The 18,939-nt window shown below is 45.5% G+C and overlaps 1 long non-coding RNA gene and 1 other non-coding gene across 2 annotated transcripts; one reads left to right on the forward strand and one right to left on the reverse strand.

Annotated features, from left to right (window-relative positions):
- Window positions 1-8,693: 8,693 nt before the first annotated feature.
- Window positions 8,694-8,786, reverse strand: trnai-uau (transfer RNA isoleucine (anticodon UAU)). Its single transcript is given in 2 exon segments — window positions 8,694-8,729; window positions 8,749-8,786. It is a non-coding gene; the product is annotated as a tRNA-Ile (tRNA).
- Window positions 8,787-8,798: 12 nt separating this feature from the next.
- LOC129699675 (uncharacterized) lies at window positions 8,799-11,324 on the forward strand. Its single transcript, XR_008723908.1, has 2 exons — window positions 8,799-8,989; window positions 10,504-11,324. It is a non-coding gene; the product is annotated as an uncharacterized LOC129699675 (long non-coding RNA).
- Window positions 11,325-18,939: the final 7,615 nt, after the last annotated feature.

Raw genomic sequence — 18,939 nt, forward strand, 5'->3', positions numbered from 1 at the left:
ATGGGGCATGTATGGGAGCTCGGGAGGGCACATCAGCGTTCTCCCTATCAAAACATGTGCGAGAGGATTAGATCAGGTTGATGTTCAGAGTCTCTTGCCCAGAGTAGGTGAATCGAGGGCCAGAGGACATGGGTTTAAGGTGATGGGGAAAACATTTAATAGGAATCTGAGGGGTAACTTTTTCACACAAAGGGTGGGTGTATGGAACAAGCTGCCAGAGGAGGCAGTTGAGGCTGGGACTATCCCAACATTTAAGAAACAGTTAGATAGGTACATTAATAGGACAGGTTTGGAGGGATATGGACCAAGCGCAGGCAGGTGAGACTAGTGTAGCTGGAACATTGGGCTGAAGGGCCTGTATTCCACACTGTATCACTCTATGACTCTATGACAATCCCTGCCAATAGTTTTTGTCATAGACACAGAAGAAAAAGAGTCCTTATGAGTCAGTCACTGGCTCATCCAGTAGTGCACAAAGCCCAGGGTGGGGTGTGTTATTGAACAGGCCTCACATACAGACCCAGAGAAGGGAGTCGCAAGGGAAGAATGACATGTGAAAAAGTGAGGAAGAGAGTAAGATGTCTTAGTGTCAATAGATTGCTAGAGGGCTTGAAGAAGTCAAATTTATTTCTCACATACACCAACGAAGGTGCAGTGAAATGAAAATGCCGGCAGCGATACACTTTAAAAAAAAAACACAATACACAATAGAATTTAACACATATATCCACCACAGCATTCTTCACTGTGGTGGAAGGCACAAAGTTCAGTCAGTCCTCCTCCTTTGTTCAACTGTGGTCGGGGCCATAAACCCTCCGTAGTCGCCTCTACGGACGGCCGGATGTACAGGCCCTCTCGTCGGGACGGTCAAACACACTCCGCGGCTTGGAGCGCCCGAATCGTCACCTTCCGACTGGAGACCCCGGCTTCAGGATGTTATAGGCCGCAGGCCGGCGGTCAGAGCTCTTCTCCGGCAATCCCCGGCAAGGGATCCCATGCTCCAGGTAAGCCACATTGGTAGCTGTCAGTGAGTGACACCAGTAGTTATATGGGGGCTTGGTGGTCGTGGAGTAATTCTCCAGACCAGGATGAGCTGAGGTGTCAGGGAGTAGTATTGATATTTGGGAACATCAGTGGTAACCAGATGGGAAGTCTGAATGACAGGAGGTGAAGTATGGGAAGGAACTGCAGATGTTGGTTCAAACTGAAGATGGACCCAAAAAGCTGGAGTAACTTAGTGGGTCAGACAGCATCTCTGGAGAAAAGGAATAGGTGACATTTCGTTCGAGGCCCTTCTTCAGAGTGAGGGAGTTTGGTGATTAGGCTCGTGATTAATGGCTGTGGTGTTGTGGTTAGTGGCCAGGAGAGGAACCTGCTGTCTGGGGACATGGGATCGAGTGGGGGCTAGTGGTTTGTCAGGAAAAAGCCAGTGACCAGGGATGTTTAGTTTAGCTCAATTTATTACAGTTTAATTGTACGGAGGTACAGTGAACAGCTTTTGTTTCTGGATTGGCGCGGCCTTTCCTGCCGGAGACCAGCCAGAGCTTCAGCTTCAGCAGCGGCGCAGCACTGGATTCCATCGCCGAGCGAGCGATGCCTTACCAGGAATCACCGTGTTGGAACTGTGGTCTGTGGAGCTTCCAGCCACGGGCAGCACTGACTTTGACATTGCGGGGCCTGGGATCTCTCACCGAGGTCGCCAGCGTGAATCTCCGCCCAGCTCGGCCTGTGGACTTCGGGAGCCGTGGTCTCCGGTAGGAAGCGGCCGATTCGGAGCCTCCGGGCCGCTGAGAGTGTTCGTCCGTTCGAGGGCTTGAAACACCGGGCCGCCTTAGCGGCGATCGCAGAGGCCTCAATAGGCCCCGACCACGGGTGAACAGAGGAAGATGACTGAACTTTGGTGCCTTCCCTCACAGTGGGAAACATTGATTCCGCTGTGGGGCGATGTTTTTTAAGTTTTATGTTAAATTCTAAAGTGTTGTGTTTATCTTATTTTTGTGCTGCATGGTAACTCAAATTTCACTGCACCAATTGGTGTATGTGACCATAAATGTCCTTTGTCCTTTTGTCCTTTGTCTTACTTGAAGATTAAGATCAGGCATCCTGAATGTCTCAACTCATGCAACGCTTCTTTCTCCCTTTTGTTAGTCACAGATGAATGCTTTTACACCCTATGTGCAAGCATAGACAGTAACTGTAAATATAGTTTATCTTTCTTGTCAAACTAGTTAAAAATAGGTAGTGTAGGAAGGAACTGCAGATGCTGGTTCATACCGAAGATAGACAGAAAATGCTGGAGTACAAAATTCTCAAATTTCAAATTGTGGAGTACAGAGGCAAATAAATAAATGATGATGGGTCTTTGTCCCAAACATTATGAAGGGCACTGTAGGGGCAGTAATAATAGCATCCACAGTTTAGTTTAGTTTCGTTTAGTTTTTAGTTTTAGTTTTATTTAGTTTTGATTTAGTTTTAGTTTAGTTTAGTGATACAGCATAGAAACAGGCCCTTTGATAATGAACCATCCACGAGAACTTCTTCAGTCTAACAACATAGCACAAAGCAGATATTGACAATTAAGAGTCCACATATGCTTTGTCAATGTGGAAATTCATATGCAGAGCTAACACAAAGGAATTAATCCATTAGATGTATATTAGAGGAAGTTAGAATGTTGAACATACAGTAGTACAGCATAGCAATAAGCCCATTGGCCCACAATGTCTGTGCAAAATATGAGGCCATATAAAATGCCCCATCTAGCCGCACATGATCCACATCTCACCATTCCCTGCATGTTCGTGCCAGGAAAATTAAACTAATAATGGTATTCATGCCAAGGATGGTGATGTTCAAAAACTGCAGTGAACTTTAAATTATCATTAAAATGAAAGATCAGAGTATTGTGATGAATATTGATATTGCACCAGATTGCCAAGTGATAGGGCAAGACACCCACAAACACAACAGAAAAAAATAGGAAATGGGAGGCAATTTGGCATTTTGGGCCTGATTCATCCTTCAATATGATCTTCTCATCTTCTGCCCATATATCTTGCAATAAATATTATTCCCTTTAGCATGTATCTGTACACTGTGGATGGCTCGATTGTAATCATGTAAAGTCTTTCCGCTGACAGGTTAGCACAAAACAAAACGCTTTTCATTGAACCTCGGTACACGCGACAATAAGCTAAACTACACTAAACTAACCAATGGTAAACATACAGTGTTAGTCATATCTGCTAACCAGAAGCAATGCCTTCCTATGTATGTCCTCAAGTCCTGCTGGTGAATGGTGAAATGGTGAAATGCCTTCCTATGTATGTCCTCATGTCCTGCTAATGCATGGTGAAATTAGGCTAAATTACACATGAAGATGGGGGTATCAAGCAGGCAAGACTGAGAACATTAATCTCTGGGATCTGATCACCAACTACAACCCAGAAACCAACAATGTCAGGCATAGACAAGATCATACCCTGAGATCAACATCCAGTGTGAAAGAAGACATGGGAAAAAGATGATAGACAGTATGTGCAGGAAGGAACTGCAGAAATTGGTTTACACCAGCAGATGCAGATTTAGAGATATTAGATGGCAATCCACACAAAGATATAATGCAGATGTTTTGGAAGGTGTGTGTGAGGTTCACAACATATGCTGAGAGATTATTGAAAGAAGGGTTGTGGCTGTAGTAGAGTTGTCCATTTTGGAAACATTGAGCATTGCAGTGAGGGAGACAAAACAAACAAAATGAAAGATGAACTTGAAAAATAACTCGCCTTGAGCACTGCTTTCAGAACCTGAAGAAAGGACAGGCATTGTTAACTGTTGATGACATGGAGCCCAGTGAATTATGGTATCCGACTTAAAGCAATGATTTCCAAAAGGAGACAGTTTTACAAAGCTCTTTGGAAATCTGGACAACGGGAAATTCAAATATGTAAAGAAAGAATTATTCTTCTGCACAAATTGATTCTGATAGATACAGGTGATTCATATTTTGAGTTATCATCAATTGGTGATGACACTCAGTTTATTAGGGGCAACATACTAGGGCATGCAGTCAAAATGACATTCACAGTGACCCAAGAGCAGCAATACAAAAGCATTAGTGGAAATCTTGACCCAAATTGGAGTCTATGATAGGAAGTCCAACATAGACAATGAGGTGACTCGTGATGTTGCTATATTCAACAAATGGGACAACCCATCCATCGACTTCAAAATGGTACCTCCAAAAATCAACATGGGTCCTCTATGCTTAGGAGACATCAGAGCAAGGGTAAGATTCCACCTGGGGTACAGCCAGGATTAAATAAACATTGCTAGCCTCTTGGGTTGCAATCTGCAGCACAATGAACTGTAAAGTTAATTATTCACCAACCTAGCTTGACATTGATAGTGGAGCAAATAATAGAATATGACAGTGTTCTTAGAAGATAAGATAGGGCAGTCAGCATGGAGTTATGAAAGCAAAATCATGTTTGACATTTATTCACATTTTTGAGGTTATAGCAGGCAGAAGATTTAAGGGTACCCCCAGTTTAGGTGAAATGTTTGGACTTTCACGCAGAAAATTATAAAATAAAATTTATTGCACACGGCATTAACATACTCCCTTACAACAAATAAGAAAGCCACTTTGGCCCATCAAGACTGCGATAGCTGATAGATTATCCTATTCATTAATTTCCCCTGTGACTGATTCTCCCACATGCCCATCTACTCCACCCACATTTTATCAGGAGTAATTTATAGTGACCAATTAATCTACCAGCCCACACGTCTTTGGGATGTGGAAGGACACCAGAGTACTCCGAGGAAAACCCGCACGGTCACAGGGTGAACGTGCAAACTCCACAAAGGTAGTACCAAAAATCCGAACTAAGCCTCGGTAAATTCTGGTAACCATGCTTGCAACTTTTATGTAAGAAGCTTGTACCCATTTGTGAATTAATATACATTAACATGAATGTGTTCACCTTCTTGCACACGTTGATTATTTTCTTTTAAATTGCAGAAGTAGTATAATGTATGTCTACTGTGTGATGGTTCATGGAGTAGTTGGGTGTGATTCTTCCTTAAAGGTTGGTGGTGTTGCTATATTGTACAAAGGGCAGCAGACCACCACCATTCTGGAGAAACTGGTTGCCCCTTTACAAATCTGAATCCAGTTTTATCAAGGTACAATAAACAAATCATGAACTCTTTGATGACTTACTTAATGACGAGTCACTTTGGTGCTTTGACTTCACAGTCTCAATGAATCGGTTCATCATGGTTGTTATATGCCATATTTTAAAGAGGTGGCCTTTTGTCTCTAAATGACCAGTGATAAGAATGAGTTGAGTTGCGAATAAATCATAGAGAGCCCAAAGCCAAAGGACAAAGTGGTGCACCTGGTAATTGCCTTACAATTCCAACAACTCGGGTTCCTCCCTGGCATTTGGTGACAGCCGTATAGACTTTGTGTGTTCTCCTTGTGGCTGCTACAGTTTCCTCTTGGTGAACAATTTCCTCCCACATCCCCCAAAAAATCATAAATTAATGTTTATAAGCGATAGGAGAAGAATGAAGCCATTCGGCCCATCAAGTCTACTCTGCCATTCAAAATGGTTGATCTATCTCTCCCTCCCAACCCCATTCTCCTGTCTTCTCCCCATAACCTCTGAAGTGTGAGTTAGTAGGTTAGGAGACCTATGTTAATTGCTCCTGGTTTGCGGGTGAATTATAGAATCTGGGAGAATTTGATGTGAAGATAGAGAGAACAAAATGGGTTAGGATCCGATTAGTATTAAAATAGCTGTTTGATGGTTAGCACGGACTCAATGGGTCAAAGAACCCTTTTCAGTGCTCTGTCTCTCTTTATGACTCTGTATTCATCTGCTTTAGAATTGCTTTGTGATTATATATCAACATGTTATCACAATGTGTTTGAAATTCAAAACAGTTTCAAATTCATTATTTTGCATTTTTGGCATTGTATCTATACAAAAATAATGAAGGATTGTTTCAAAGTTTACCAGACCAAACATAATATTATTCATATTTAAACATAGTTGGTAGTTCTAATTGTTAAATGCTTTAGGGATAATTTCATCTCATTTGTAAAGGCCATCTGAGAGTTTTATTTTAATTAAAATGTATTTATAATGAAATTTTATGCTCACCCCGACAGTGCCTTCATTGTTGCAGGGGACTTTAATCAGGTCGACCTACGAGCTGCACTCCGCAAATTCCACCAGCATGTGCAGTGCCCTACCAGGGGCTCAAACACGCTGGATAAAGTGTACACCAACATCAAGGACGCTTACAGAGCTCTCCCCTGCCCATCCCTGGGACAATCCGATCACCTTTCATTGTTTCTACTGCCTGCATACAAACCCCTCATCCGCAAGACCAAACCTGCAATAAGGACAGTCAAAATATGGCCCGAGGACGCCACCCTACAACTCCAGGACTGCTTTGATCGCACCGACTGGGACCTGTTTGCACAACAGTCAACCGGTGGTACAGAGGTAGACTTGGAGGAGTACTCATCCACTGTGCTCTCCTACATCAACTGCTGTGTGGAGACTGTCGCAGTGGACAAGGAAATAAAGATGTTCCCAAACCGGAAACCCTGGATGAACAAGGAGGTTCAGAATCTGCTAAGGGCACGCAACAATGCCTTTAAATCCAGGGACACTTCTGCCTACAGTGCGGCCAGGTCGAACCTGAACAAAGGCATAAAAAAGGCCAAAGACATCCACAGGCAAAGGGTGGAAGACCACTTCAATACCGCAGACACCAGAAGCATGTGGCAGGGTGTCAGGGACATCACTGACTATAAGAGCAGCCCCGCCTGCCCCCACGGTGATATCACACTGGCCAACAAACTAAACACCTTCTTTGCCCGCTTTGAAACTGGCAACACCACCAGGAGTGGAATAACCCCGGCCATGGCGGAGGGACAGGCCTGAACACTGAGCACACAGGAGGTTCAGTGCACTCTGCGTAGGATCAATCCACGCAAGGCTGCAGGCCCGGATGGAGTCCAGGGAAGGATACTAAAGGACTGTGCTGTACAGCTGGCGGAGGTATTCACGAGAATCTTTAATCTGTCTCTATCGCTGGCAACGGTCCCCAAGTGCCTGAAAACAGCCACCATGGTGCCGAAAAAGTCTAGTCACCAACCTGAATGACTACCGCCCGGTTGCCCTAACTCCAATCCCAATGAAGTGCTTCGAAAGGCTGGTCCTCTCCCACATCAAATCCAGCATCCCTGCCTCACTGGACTCTCATCAATTTGCATACAGAGCAAATAGATCAACAGAGGATGCCATCTCTCTGGCTCTTCACACTGTCCTGACTCACCTGGACAGACAGGGCAGGTGTATGTGAGAATGCTCTTCATTGACTATAGCTCTGCATTCAGTACGGTCATCCCCACCAAACTCACCACCAAACTCTACCAGCTAGGCCTCAGCTCGCCGATATGCGATTGGATCCTGAACTTTCTGACGGAGCGACCGCAGGCAGTGAGACTGGGCCCGCACCTGTCCTCCACTATCACCCTGAGCACCGACACACCACAGGGCTGTGTACTAAGCCCCATGCTCTACTCCCTCTTCACTCACGACTGTGTTCCTGCATTCGACACCAACACCATCGTGAAGTTTGCAGACGACACAACAGTGATTGGGCTGATCACCAAGGGGATGAAACAAAATACAGAGCGGAGGTGCAGAACCTGGCGGACTGGTGCGCACGTAACAACTTGTCCCTAAACACCTCCAAGACCAAGGAGCTGATTATTGACTTCAGGAGGTCCCATAATGGAGAATACGCCCCAATCTCCATTTACGGGGAAAGTGTGGAGAGAGTGTCCAGCTTTAAGTTTCTGGGCACTCACATTTCAGAGGACCTCACATGGTCCACCAACACCGCTGCGCTGGTCAAGAAGGCACAGCAACGACTGTTCTTCCTGAGGACATTAAAAAAGACTGGTCTGCCCCAACAGCTGCTGACAATGTTCTACCGCTGCACCACAGAGAGCATATTAACGTATGGCATCTCTGTGTGGTATCTCAGCTGCACGGAGGCGGAGAGGAGAGCTCTTCAGCGCGTTGTCCACAGAGCGCAGAGGATTATTGGGACACAGCTACCAGCCCTTGGAGGGCATCTACCACACACGGTGCCTCAGGAAGGCCGTCAGCATCCATAAAGACTCCTCACACCCTTGTAACGGACTGTTCAAACTACTTCCCTCCAGCAGACGTTACAAGGCCTTCTACACCCGAACCTCCAGGCTCAGAAACAGCTTCATTCCCAGAGCTATAGCGGCTCTGAACCGGCCCTGCTGAGTGCCCCAACCCCCCCCCCCTGGACTGTCTCCCTCGGATGGTCACGTCACACAGCTTATTTATTTATTTTACTTTTCTTTTACATCGGTTGGAAGCTGCATACTAAATCTTGTTGCACTGATGTGCAATGATAGTAAAAGATATTATTATTATTATTTTTATAATAATTTCGGTGAAATAAGTTATTGCAATGTATTTTTAAAACTGGGAACAGGCTGAAAGGGCCTCTTTATCAGAAGTTTAAAATACTGCAAATGTTTTTAAAAATAATAGGCGGGGGCGGTAATTTGGTGTGAGTGTGTGAGCAAGTAAGTGGACTGTCGGGGGTGCCCGTAAAACGTGTGCTCCAGGTGAGGCTCGAACTCACAACCTCGGCATTGCTCACTGCGTACTGCTGTATAAGTACCGCGCGCTAACCGATTGCGCCACTGGAGCTCTGACATCAACGGCAAACAAACCTCCCATATCCCGGCAGCTGCCCAGCGCCGTCGCCGTCGCTGCTGCTGTTGTCGCCGCCGCCGCCGCCGCCGCCGCCGTTGTTGTGTCTGTCCCTCGTCCCTCGTCCCTCGTCCCCACTCGGCGACGGCACCAGCCACACACCGGGCGGTTCGGTCGGCATTGCCAGGCCCACAGCGCGGGTGAGGAGGCCCTTTAGGCCGATGCAGCCATTAGAGGAGGGAGGCGGGGAACTGGAGAGTGAGGGGAAAAACAAGAATCTGCAAATAACCGCCATACACGCTCCGGACTTCACTGACGACATATATATATAGAGACAAATAAATAAGCAATAATAGGACATAGTATACTGTACTATAAGATCAGGCATTAATTTGACTTTGCACTATTATTAATAATAGTTACTTAATAATTACTTTCTTTGTATATATAAAGAGACAAGTAAATAAACAATAATAATGCAAAGTCAAATCCTACCGTACCTATGTGTGTATATATATATATATAATTTCATTGTTCCGTGGAGAAATAGAATTGTATATATATATATGAACAATTAAATTCTTGCAGCAGCACAACGGATATGTAAACATAGTACTCTGTGAAACCCATAATAAACAACAAAAAATAACCTATATATATATATATATATATATGTGTGTGTGTATCTGTTGTACAATATGTGTATATATATATATGTATGTATGTATGTATGAACAATGAAATTATAAATATATACTAGACCAAGTGGTTACCTTGTGTGTGTATCTGTTGTACAATATGTGTGTATATATATATATATATATAAAAACATATATATATGGGAACAATGAAATTATAAATATATACTAGACCAACCTGTTACCCCAAAGCAATATTCCACCACTCACCCATAGACACCACGGGAGGCGTGGTCCCCCAGCCCGTTCCCATCGCAATATTCCAGCACTCACCCGATCGCCCAATGCAACCCGTTCCCGAAAACAATATTCCACCACTCACCCATAGCCCCCAACTGTGCTGGGGGCTCATTTCCCCTTATTCACCCTCCCTCCTATTAAACTAAAAGAAAAATCCAATTGTACTTGCTGCCAAGGGAAAAAATCCAATTGCACTTGGTGCCAGGATTCAGTGTCCTGTGATTTGCCACATTGTAACAGGCAGGGCCAGCAATTGAATTTAGATTGTAGTGTGAAGTTAAGTGAAAAGTTAAAATTGTAAAGTTTAAAATGTGAATAACTTGTAAAATATACCATCAATCTGAACAAAACTTGATACAACACACCACAGGACAATCGTGAGTAAGGTGGTTCAAAAAATGGTAGCGCTATCATGTACCGTATTGGCTTAATTCAGGGCATTACTCACAGACAGAAACGCACGCAGACACACAAAACAAACAAGATGAGAGTTTCAGTAAAATACTAGATCCTTTTCCCCAACGCAATATTCCACCACTCACCCATAGCCCCCATCTGTGCAGGGGAAGCTCATTTCCCCTTATTCATCCTCCCTATATTTTAAACTTAAAAAAAAATAATTGCTGCCAGGAAAAAAAGTCCATAAGCGAGGTCAGAATTCTGAAAAAAGCAAGGAATCATGGGATTTGTCAAAGGTCATTCGCCATAAAGAAAAAGTGAACGAAGCGCTGGCTGAATAAACCATGTATACATTCCTATCTTTATTCATAATTTAGGTGTAAAAATATATTTAATCTGAGGAACAGGGGTGCCAGATAACAGGAGAGAGGCGACATGCGAGTGGGAGACGGGGAGAGACTGGACCAGCTACGCGCACACAGAGCCGCACCTCATCCGCAGCCAGGATTGAACCCGGATCCCCAGCACCGCAAGTGCTGCCAAACCGTCCCCTCCCCCCACCCTTCTTCATACATCTGAAGGGTCTCGACCTGAAACGTCTCCCATTCCTCTCCAGAGATGGTGCCTGTCCCATGAGTTACTCCAGCATTTTGTGTCTGCCTTCAATTTAAATCTGCAGTTCTTTCCTACATCATCTTTTATATGTTTAGTTTAATGATACAGCATGGAAACAGGCTCTTTGGCCCACCCCGTTCAAATTCCTGGGTGTGCATATTTCCGAAGATCTTTCCTGGACCCAGCACACGGATGCAATTATAAAGAAGGAACATCAGCGCCCTGAGAAAGGTACGGAGATTCGGTATGTCAAAGAGGATTTCTTGAACTGATACAGGTACACAGTAGAGAACATACTGACTGGTTGCATCGTGGCCTGGTTCGGCAACTTGAGTGTCCAGGAGCGGAAAAGATTGCAAAACGTTGTGAACACTGCCCGGTCCCTCATCGACTCTGACCTCCCCACCATCGAAGGGATCTATCAAAGTCGCTGCCTCAAAAAGGCAGCCAACATCACTAAAGACCCACATCATCCTGGCCATACACTCATTTCACCATTGCCATCAGGAAGAAGGTACAGGAGCCTGAAAACTGTAACGTCCATAGTTATTAAACACGGCAACAAATAAGCTCTGAACTACAACAGACATTTGTTTTATTTATTGAGTATGTGTGCATGTGTATATACACACTGAACTTTTTTTCCCCTATTATGTACTATGTTTACATATTCTGTTAAGCAAGAATAGTAAGATTAAACGAGAACTTACCAGTTCGAAGTTTGATCGTTATTTTATGAGGAGTACGGTGACGGAATACGTGAAGAACCCCGCCAGGACGCATGCGTGTCATTCTTCAAAGCAGCGGTGTGAAATCACAGATAACTGTAATAACTTAAACATAGTAAGATTAGAGAAGTAAGTAATACCAGTTGAGTATATGATCATGGGTGGGAGCGGAGGGCACGTATTCCCTCAACGCACTCCTCATAAAATAACGATCAAACTTCGAACTGGTAAGTTCTCGTTTAATCTTACTATTTTACCTCGGAGTCAGGTGAGTGACTACGTGAAAATTTCAAAGCTCTGTGATTTCATGCCGTGGAAATGAGTCCATGCATCACATCAGCCTTAATGACTGTAGGAGGAATTGTGTCAACATATTTTAGACATGAATCCAACATTGAAATCCATGAATTGATTAACACAAATTATAGCCCCTATTTATGGGGTAATTAAATTACAGAACTTAAATTGTTTCTGCAAATGTTCCAGGTTTAATGACTGGTTTATGATAAAATAGTTGGAATGTTTTTCCCCTGACCATCCTGCTGCCTTGAGGATTTGGTCCATTGGTACATCCAACTACATAGCTGCCGATGTAGCTGCAGCCCTGGTGGAATGAGATTTAAAAATATTAGTATCCATCCCAGCCTGTATTAGAACCTGTTTCAGCCATCTTGAGATGGTCTGGACCGTCACTCTTTTGTGTGCTTGCTTATGGCTGACTAAAAGTGCCTTCTCATTGCCTCTGATGATTTTCGTGTTCTCCATGTATAATGACAAATGTCTTACTATACAGAGACGATCATCTGTTGGGTAAGACCTAAATTCTATATTGAGGCCTGCTGATCCCTGTCTGTTCTGCTTTACTAATTCATAAATATGAAACGTAATATTTTCAGATGAAGAAGTCATGTGTCCAGTCTTAATTTATGTAATGACTGTACCCTTTGTGCCGTGACCAATGCCATTAGCATGACTGTTTTTAATGTCAGTCTATGTAGGGACAGAGCTGTTGCTGGAGACCAATTCCTGAGCATCTTCAGGACAATACTCACATCCCATATTTGGGAGTACCTGGTTCTTGGGGGATTGGTATTAAAAATTTCCCTCATAAGTTTTGTTACCAGTGAGTGAGTCCCAACAGAGTGACGCTCTGTTCCTTGCCATAGATAAGTTGATAGGGCACTTCTGGCGCAGTTGATGGCACTATAACTGAGCCCCTCATCATAGGCCTGCCAGGTATTCCAGAACAGACGGGATGTTCATATCTCTGTAGGTGATGCTGTTTTTGTGACAATACATCTCCCACTTCCTGATATAGACCAGATACTGTTTTTTGGTGGACTGTCTGGCCCGCCGAAATCATGTTCACTGTTCGGTCCATCAGCCCCAGCTGTAGTAGTGATATTTTTAAACTCTACAAATTAAAAAATTCAAATAGTTATGGCATGGGTGGCTATCCCTTGTTACGGTAAGTAGCTGATATCCAAATATCTCTCTGGATACACCACTGCCAAATTGTATTAGCCAGATTGTCACATGATGTCGATTTGTTTCCACCTATGTGGTTGATATATGTTACCACGGTGGTATTGTCAATCTGTAGTCTAACATGCTGGTGATATGACCCAGTACAATATGACTTTAGGCCATAGAATGCACCCAACATTTCCAGGTAGTTTATGCCCAGTGTTAGTAATAATGATGCCTCCTGAGCAGTCCATCTACCTCCACAGCTGGAGATGGAATTGGTGGCACCCCAACCAAGTGCACTGGCATCAGTTTGTAGCACCATAGAAGGGTTGCTGATAATGATTGGATTGAAACAAAGCCAAATGTTATCTATCCACCATTTTAGTTTCATTATAGCTTTGATTGGTAGCTTCATTGGTCTGTCAAAATGACCAGCATTGATTTTGAGTGCTTGTATTTTTGCTCTCTGTAAATTTTGGTAATGTAAAGGTCCAAATTGTGTGGCTGGAAAAGCAGCCATCATTTTGCCAATTACTTTTGCTACCAATCTGATGGATGGTTACTGATGTCAATGAGGTTAGTGCAAGCCTCTATTAAGTCTATAGCCTTTCCCTTTGGCAAAGTCACCGACATGTGAACTGAGTCAATGGTGAACCCCAAATAGTCCATAGTAGTGGAAGGTGTTAATTTAGATTTAACTGGATGGATAATAAACCCCAGTTTTTCAAATAACTGTTTTGTGGCTGTTACAGTTTGTTTGGCCAATTCCAAAGTTTTGCCCACAATAAGTATGTCATCTAGATATGCCATGACCATGTGTTTTCGTTTCCGTAGAAACGCAAGGGCTGGTTTCAAAATTTTAGTGAACAGCCTGGGGGCTGATGTTAATCCATTTGGCAGCGCTCTATACTGTCAGCGCTGTCCCATCCAGTTGAATTTTAAGTAACATCTGTGGTCACCTCGTATAGGCACTGAATAGTAAGCATTTTTTAAGCGATGCTAGCCATGAAGTAACCTTTGGAAATCAATTGTTTAGCAGTAACAAAGGTTTCCATTTTTAAATGAATATATTGTACAAATGTATTCAATTTGGTCAGAACTATGATGATGCGACAACCACCATCTTTTTTGTTTTTGGTAAAGATATTGTACACAAATTCTAGCGGTTCGTGTTGGGATTTTTCAATTATCCCTTTTGCGTAAAGGGGCTCCAGTTCAGCCTGCGCTTCTGATTTTTCTTTACCGGAAAGTACGAACATTCGGTTCGGTATATGTTGAACTGGAGGGCTGTACTTGTGTATAATTCTATTGTATATCCCTGGATACTGCTTAAAATATAAGTATCGGTAGTTAACATACTCCATGCATCCAGAAAGGAGAGTAATCTCCCCCCATCCCCCCAACCTCCATGCTCCCTGCAATTTGTAGGGAACCAGACCCACCTATCTCCATAGTTACCAGTGGCAGGTTTACTTCTTTTTGTAAATCCTTCTTGATGTTGAGGCGTCGGTGTCTGGGTTTGTGGTTTGGTTGATGTTGGCGGTTTGCGTATCTTCCAAGAAGGCTGGTCTGGGCCATGGCCTAAGAAAGACTCATGTTTGGTGTACTGGACCTTCGAGCTTTCACCAGTCGGTCTTGTTCTACTGGTGGGTGCGTAAGGGTGCTGTCTATGGCCGTGTGTTGCAAAGCAGTGCCAGTGCATCCTGTTGGTCCTGCGACATGTCCTTCTCATCCGCTGTGCGGGTGAAAGCTGTTATCCCCGCTGTTTAGGAGTTTCCATATACAATTATTTATTACAGGAACATTCAGGGATATACAGTTACCCGGTGTCAGGTGTCCTCCAGGTTTTGGCCAGTCTGGTCGGGCTGTATGAAGTTGGACACCATGTCCAGTAGATTTTCACGTTCCTGCACCCTCTGCACACTTGATTTCTGTTCTGCAAACCCCTCTTCAGGATCAGCCCAGAACTGACCCCCAGTACTCCCCTCTGACGAGGGAGAAGCACTGTGCAGCCCTACTAGAGGTGCTGCTGTGGGTTTTACATAGAGCCCACAGTGATTCGACTCCATCTCCCGGAGCCTGTCACGTTGGAGCAAATGCTCCACACACCGCTCCATCCAGCTCCAGCGCTCACGGTCGCTGGCCGCCCGCGGCTGCTCAAAGTCGGACTCATCTGAGTCCACGACTTTGATGGTTTTTTGTCTTGCCTTACCGCCCGGCCGCAGAGTGGATCTGGCTGGTGCGGAGGCGACATCGGGCACAGCTGATCCCATTATAGGTGATTCAAGTGCCGCTGGCCGCTGCTGGCCCACCAGCTTTGTCGCAGCCCTCGTTGGTTTCTTCGACTTTTCCATGCTCCCTACCTGTAATCAGCATGGGAAAACACAAAAAGACCGCAGAGTACTCTTACCTGTAGTTCCTGGTTTAAATTGTCGCTACGGGGGAACGTCGTTCCACCCCGCCTCCTGCCGTTTTCGACTTGTCAAAGTCGACGGCCCCATTCTGAATAGTCTCCCGCCCGGCCGTGGTGTTCTGGCCAGCGCGGGACCAAAAGTCGGCACAGCTGATCCCACTTATGGGGCTTGTGCCTTCAGCTGCTGCTGGCTCCCGCAACTTCGCGGTCCTCCCCAGCCAGCTTTACTCGCAGCACTTGTGGACACTATTTTGTCCAGCTTCTCCCCCCTGTGTAAAAACAGCGCGGGGACAAAAACTACCGCAGAGTAAATCACTTACCTGCAGGTCGCGGTTTCAAACTTACTGCTGCGGGGGAACGCTCCACCCCGCCTGTCGTTTCGCAAGCGTGAAAGCGATATGACACGCATGCGTCCTGGCGGGATTCTTCACGTAGTCACTCACGTGACTCCGAAGTAAAATTTCATTGCCCTATCTGGGACATATGACAATAAAACTCTTGACAACCTCGTGTCACACTAGTTTTATTATGTTAGCCCACTCCCTACTGGAGGCAATTTACACCGGTCAATTAACCTACAAACCTGCACCTCTTTGGGATGTGGGAGGAAACCCATGCGGTCACAGGGAAAACATGCAAACTCCACACAGACAACAACCAGGGCCGGATTTACGTATAAGCTAGACAAGCTTAAGCTTAGGGCCTCGAGATCTAGGGGGGCCTCAGCCCTCCACCAAGGTGTATAAAACATTTGACATAGTGGCGTTGTTACAAAACCTACCATCAGTGGCGCTGTGCTCTTGATTCCGGAGGCTTTGGTGGTGTGGGGGGGGGGGGGTGGGGATTAAAATGCAGGTGAGGTTTATATTTGTTGTGGAGAGAAATTTGCTCCAAAGATCCTTGGATCCTTGGAAGTGCAGGACAAAGCAAAAAGTATGTAGTTTATTTAACCCTTTTCCCCCGCCGCGCCTAACCTCGCCGCCGCACGAGGCCTCCCCGCCGCACCGCGCCTACCCACCTCTGCGCCGCACCGCGCCTACCCACCTCCCCGCCACACCGGGGGCCTACCCACCTCTGCACGGCACTGGGCCTACCCACCTCTGCGCCGCACCAGGCCTACCCACCGCCGCGCCGCACTGGGCCTACCCACCGCCGCGCCGCACTGGGCCTACCCACCTCTGCGCCGCACCAGGCCTACACACCGCCGCGCCGCACCGGGGGCCTACCCACCTCCACACCGCACCGGGGCCTACTCACCTCACTGCTTCACCGGACCAGTTGAACCTCACCGCCCCACTGACCATCCGCCCACCGGGACCTCCCACGCTTTGCCCACTGACCCTCGCCACTCCACCGCCCTCCAGCAGCCCGCAGCCATCACCTTACCTGCAGCCTGGACTCAGCACCGGGCCTGAAGTTTCCATGCTGCAGGCTCCAACTCCCCTGAGTTTGACTGTGCTGGTTCCTAGTGCTAGTCCCCACCAACCCTGGTAACCTCAATGGCTGTTCCACTGGATCCTCCCCATTCCCCTCAAACCATGTGAGTCCAGCTCTTCCCCACCCACACTACAGTCCTCATACCCCCCTACCCACTGACCACCCACCACACCAGACATCGCCTTGGCCTCAGTCCACTCACCTGCCTTCCTCCAGCCCTAACCCCATCCCTGCCGTGTGTTCACCATCCCCCCTGACCTCCCCCCCTCAGATGCTAAACGGTCTGTCCTCAGCAGAAGCCTCACCTTTGTCCCCCTCTGTCCCCACCTCAATGATGTTCCGCGCCGCCACGATTTGGGGCTCTTCTTCCGTCACCTCCGCCTCTTCACCGTTCTTCCATGGGAAGGAGTCCTCGCCTCCATTGATGATCCTTTTTCCCGTCTCCAATGGACCCCCTCCTCTTGGACCCCCCCCCCACTCATGGCCATCTTCCGGCTTTAGATTATTTTATTTCTTTTAAACTGCCAGTGGGACGTCAACAGCCTCAACAGTATATAATACCATGTAATTCTGTGTTCAGGGATGTGGAGAGAGGACAGCCAAGTGTCTATGTTGCTCACTTGACTGGGTAGGTACAAGGGTATGCAGCAAAAATCCTTGAAAAAAAAAAAATTTGCAAGATTTATTCCATGCTCATTAAATTTGGTGGGCCGTTCGGCTGTTGATTGCTGCCTTGATGCAGTCAACTGTGTTGGTATTATCGATAAAATGTATACCGTCTTTTCATCCTCCACAAAGAGATGGGCAGTTCTAAAATTATTTTTGCAACCTCAGTCAAAAGTGCCTAAATATTTGTCAGACACTAGGTGGGAGGCACATGCAAAAGCCACAGAAGCTATTTTGGAAAGTTACAACGCTATCACTGATGCCCTCAGTCATTTCTACTCTGATGTTAATGTGAAGGGTGATACCAGGCTTCAAGCTAACAATCTTTTGCAGAAAATGGAGGAACTGGAATTTGTGTTTATGCTGCATTTTTGGACCCGTCTGGTAGGTAATTTCCACAAGGTCAACAAAGCCATTCAGAAATCCAAACTGTTATCGAGTACTTGCGCAAGTTTGTACAGTTCACTTCAGGATTTTGTAAGCAAAATTAGAGAAGATTTTGATGAGCTTGAGCAACAAGCAAAGGTCGCCTTGCCAAATGTTACCAACAGAACTGTCACAGGGAGACAAAGAGTAAGTAAATGGCAAGGAAGATAAGTTTAGGATAAAATCTTTTATTCCTATAATAGATGCACTTGAAACCAATTTAAAAAGGTACTGTGGACAGTGAAGTTGCACAACAATTTTCCTTTCTTGCTAATCTGACCCCCATCTAAGCAAGAAATTCAGCAAGGTGTTGAACTGTTGATGGAAGCATACCCAGAAGATGTTGACCTGAAACTTACTGATGAACCTTTGCACTTTCACTCGTACGTGAGACAAAGCCACAGTCATACAGAAGAGCACTCTGTCTCATACAGACTTTTATCAAATAATATACAAGGAAACAATTCAGATGGCCTTCCCTGAGGTGAAAGCAATCTTGCGGCTGTTTCTTAGCTTAATGGTCACAAACTGCTCGGGAGAGAGGTCTTTTTCAAGACTCAAAAGAATTAAAAATGAATTAAGGTCCACAATGTCTCAAGAGAGGTTGGCTGCACTGAGCATTCTGTGCATTTAGATTGACAAACTTAGACAAACAGATCTTGGTGAACTTCTGGATGATTTTGCTATGAAGAAGGCAAGAAAAAAACATTTTTGTTCTTAGTGTATTTGTAGTTTCTTTATTTCTTAATATGCAAGATTCAATTCAAGAGATTGTCACATGCACCAATTGGGGGTCACCATCCGACGTCAGAGTGGGAGTACATTCACAGCGGCATGGACTTCCAAATCGGCCATTTCCTACCGGAGACCGCGGCTCCCGAAGTCCACAGGCTGAGCTGGGCGGAGGGAGATTCACGCTGACGGCCCTCGGCAAAGGGCTCAGGGCCCAGGGCTCCGCGATGTTCAAATCAGCATGGCCTGAGGCTGGGAACTCTGTAAACCACAGCTTCATGATGTTGAAGCAGCAGGCCCAACACTCCAGAGCTTCAAACGGCGAT

The sequence above is a fragment of the Leucoraja erinacea genome, chromosome 8 (genome assembly GCF_028641065.1).
Source record: "Leucoraja erinacea ecotype New England chromosome 8, Leri_hhj_1, whole genome shotgun sequence".
In the NCBI taxonomy this organism is placed as follows: Eukaryota; Metazoa; Chordata; class Chondrichthyes; order Rajiformes; family Rajidae; genus Leucoraja; species Leucoraja erinaceus.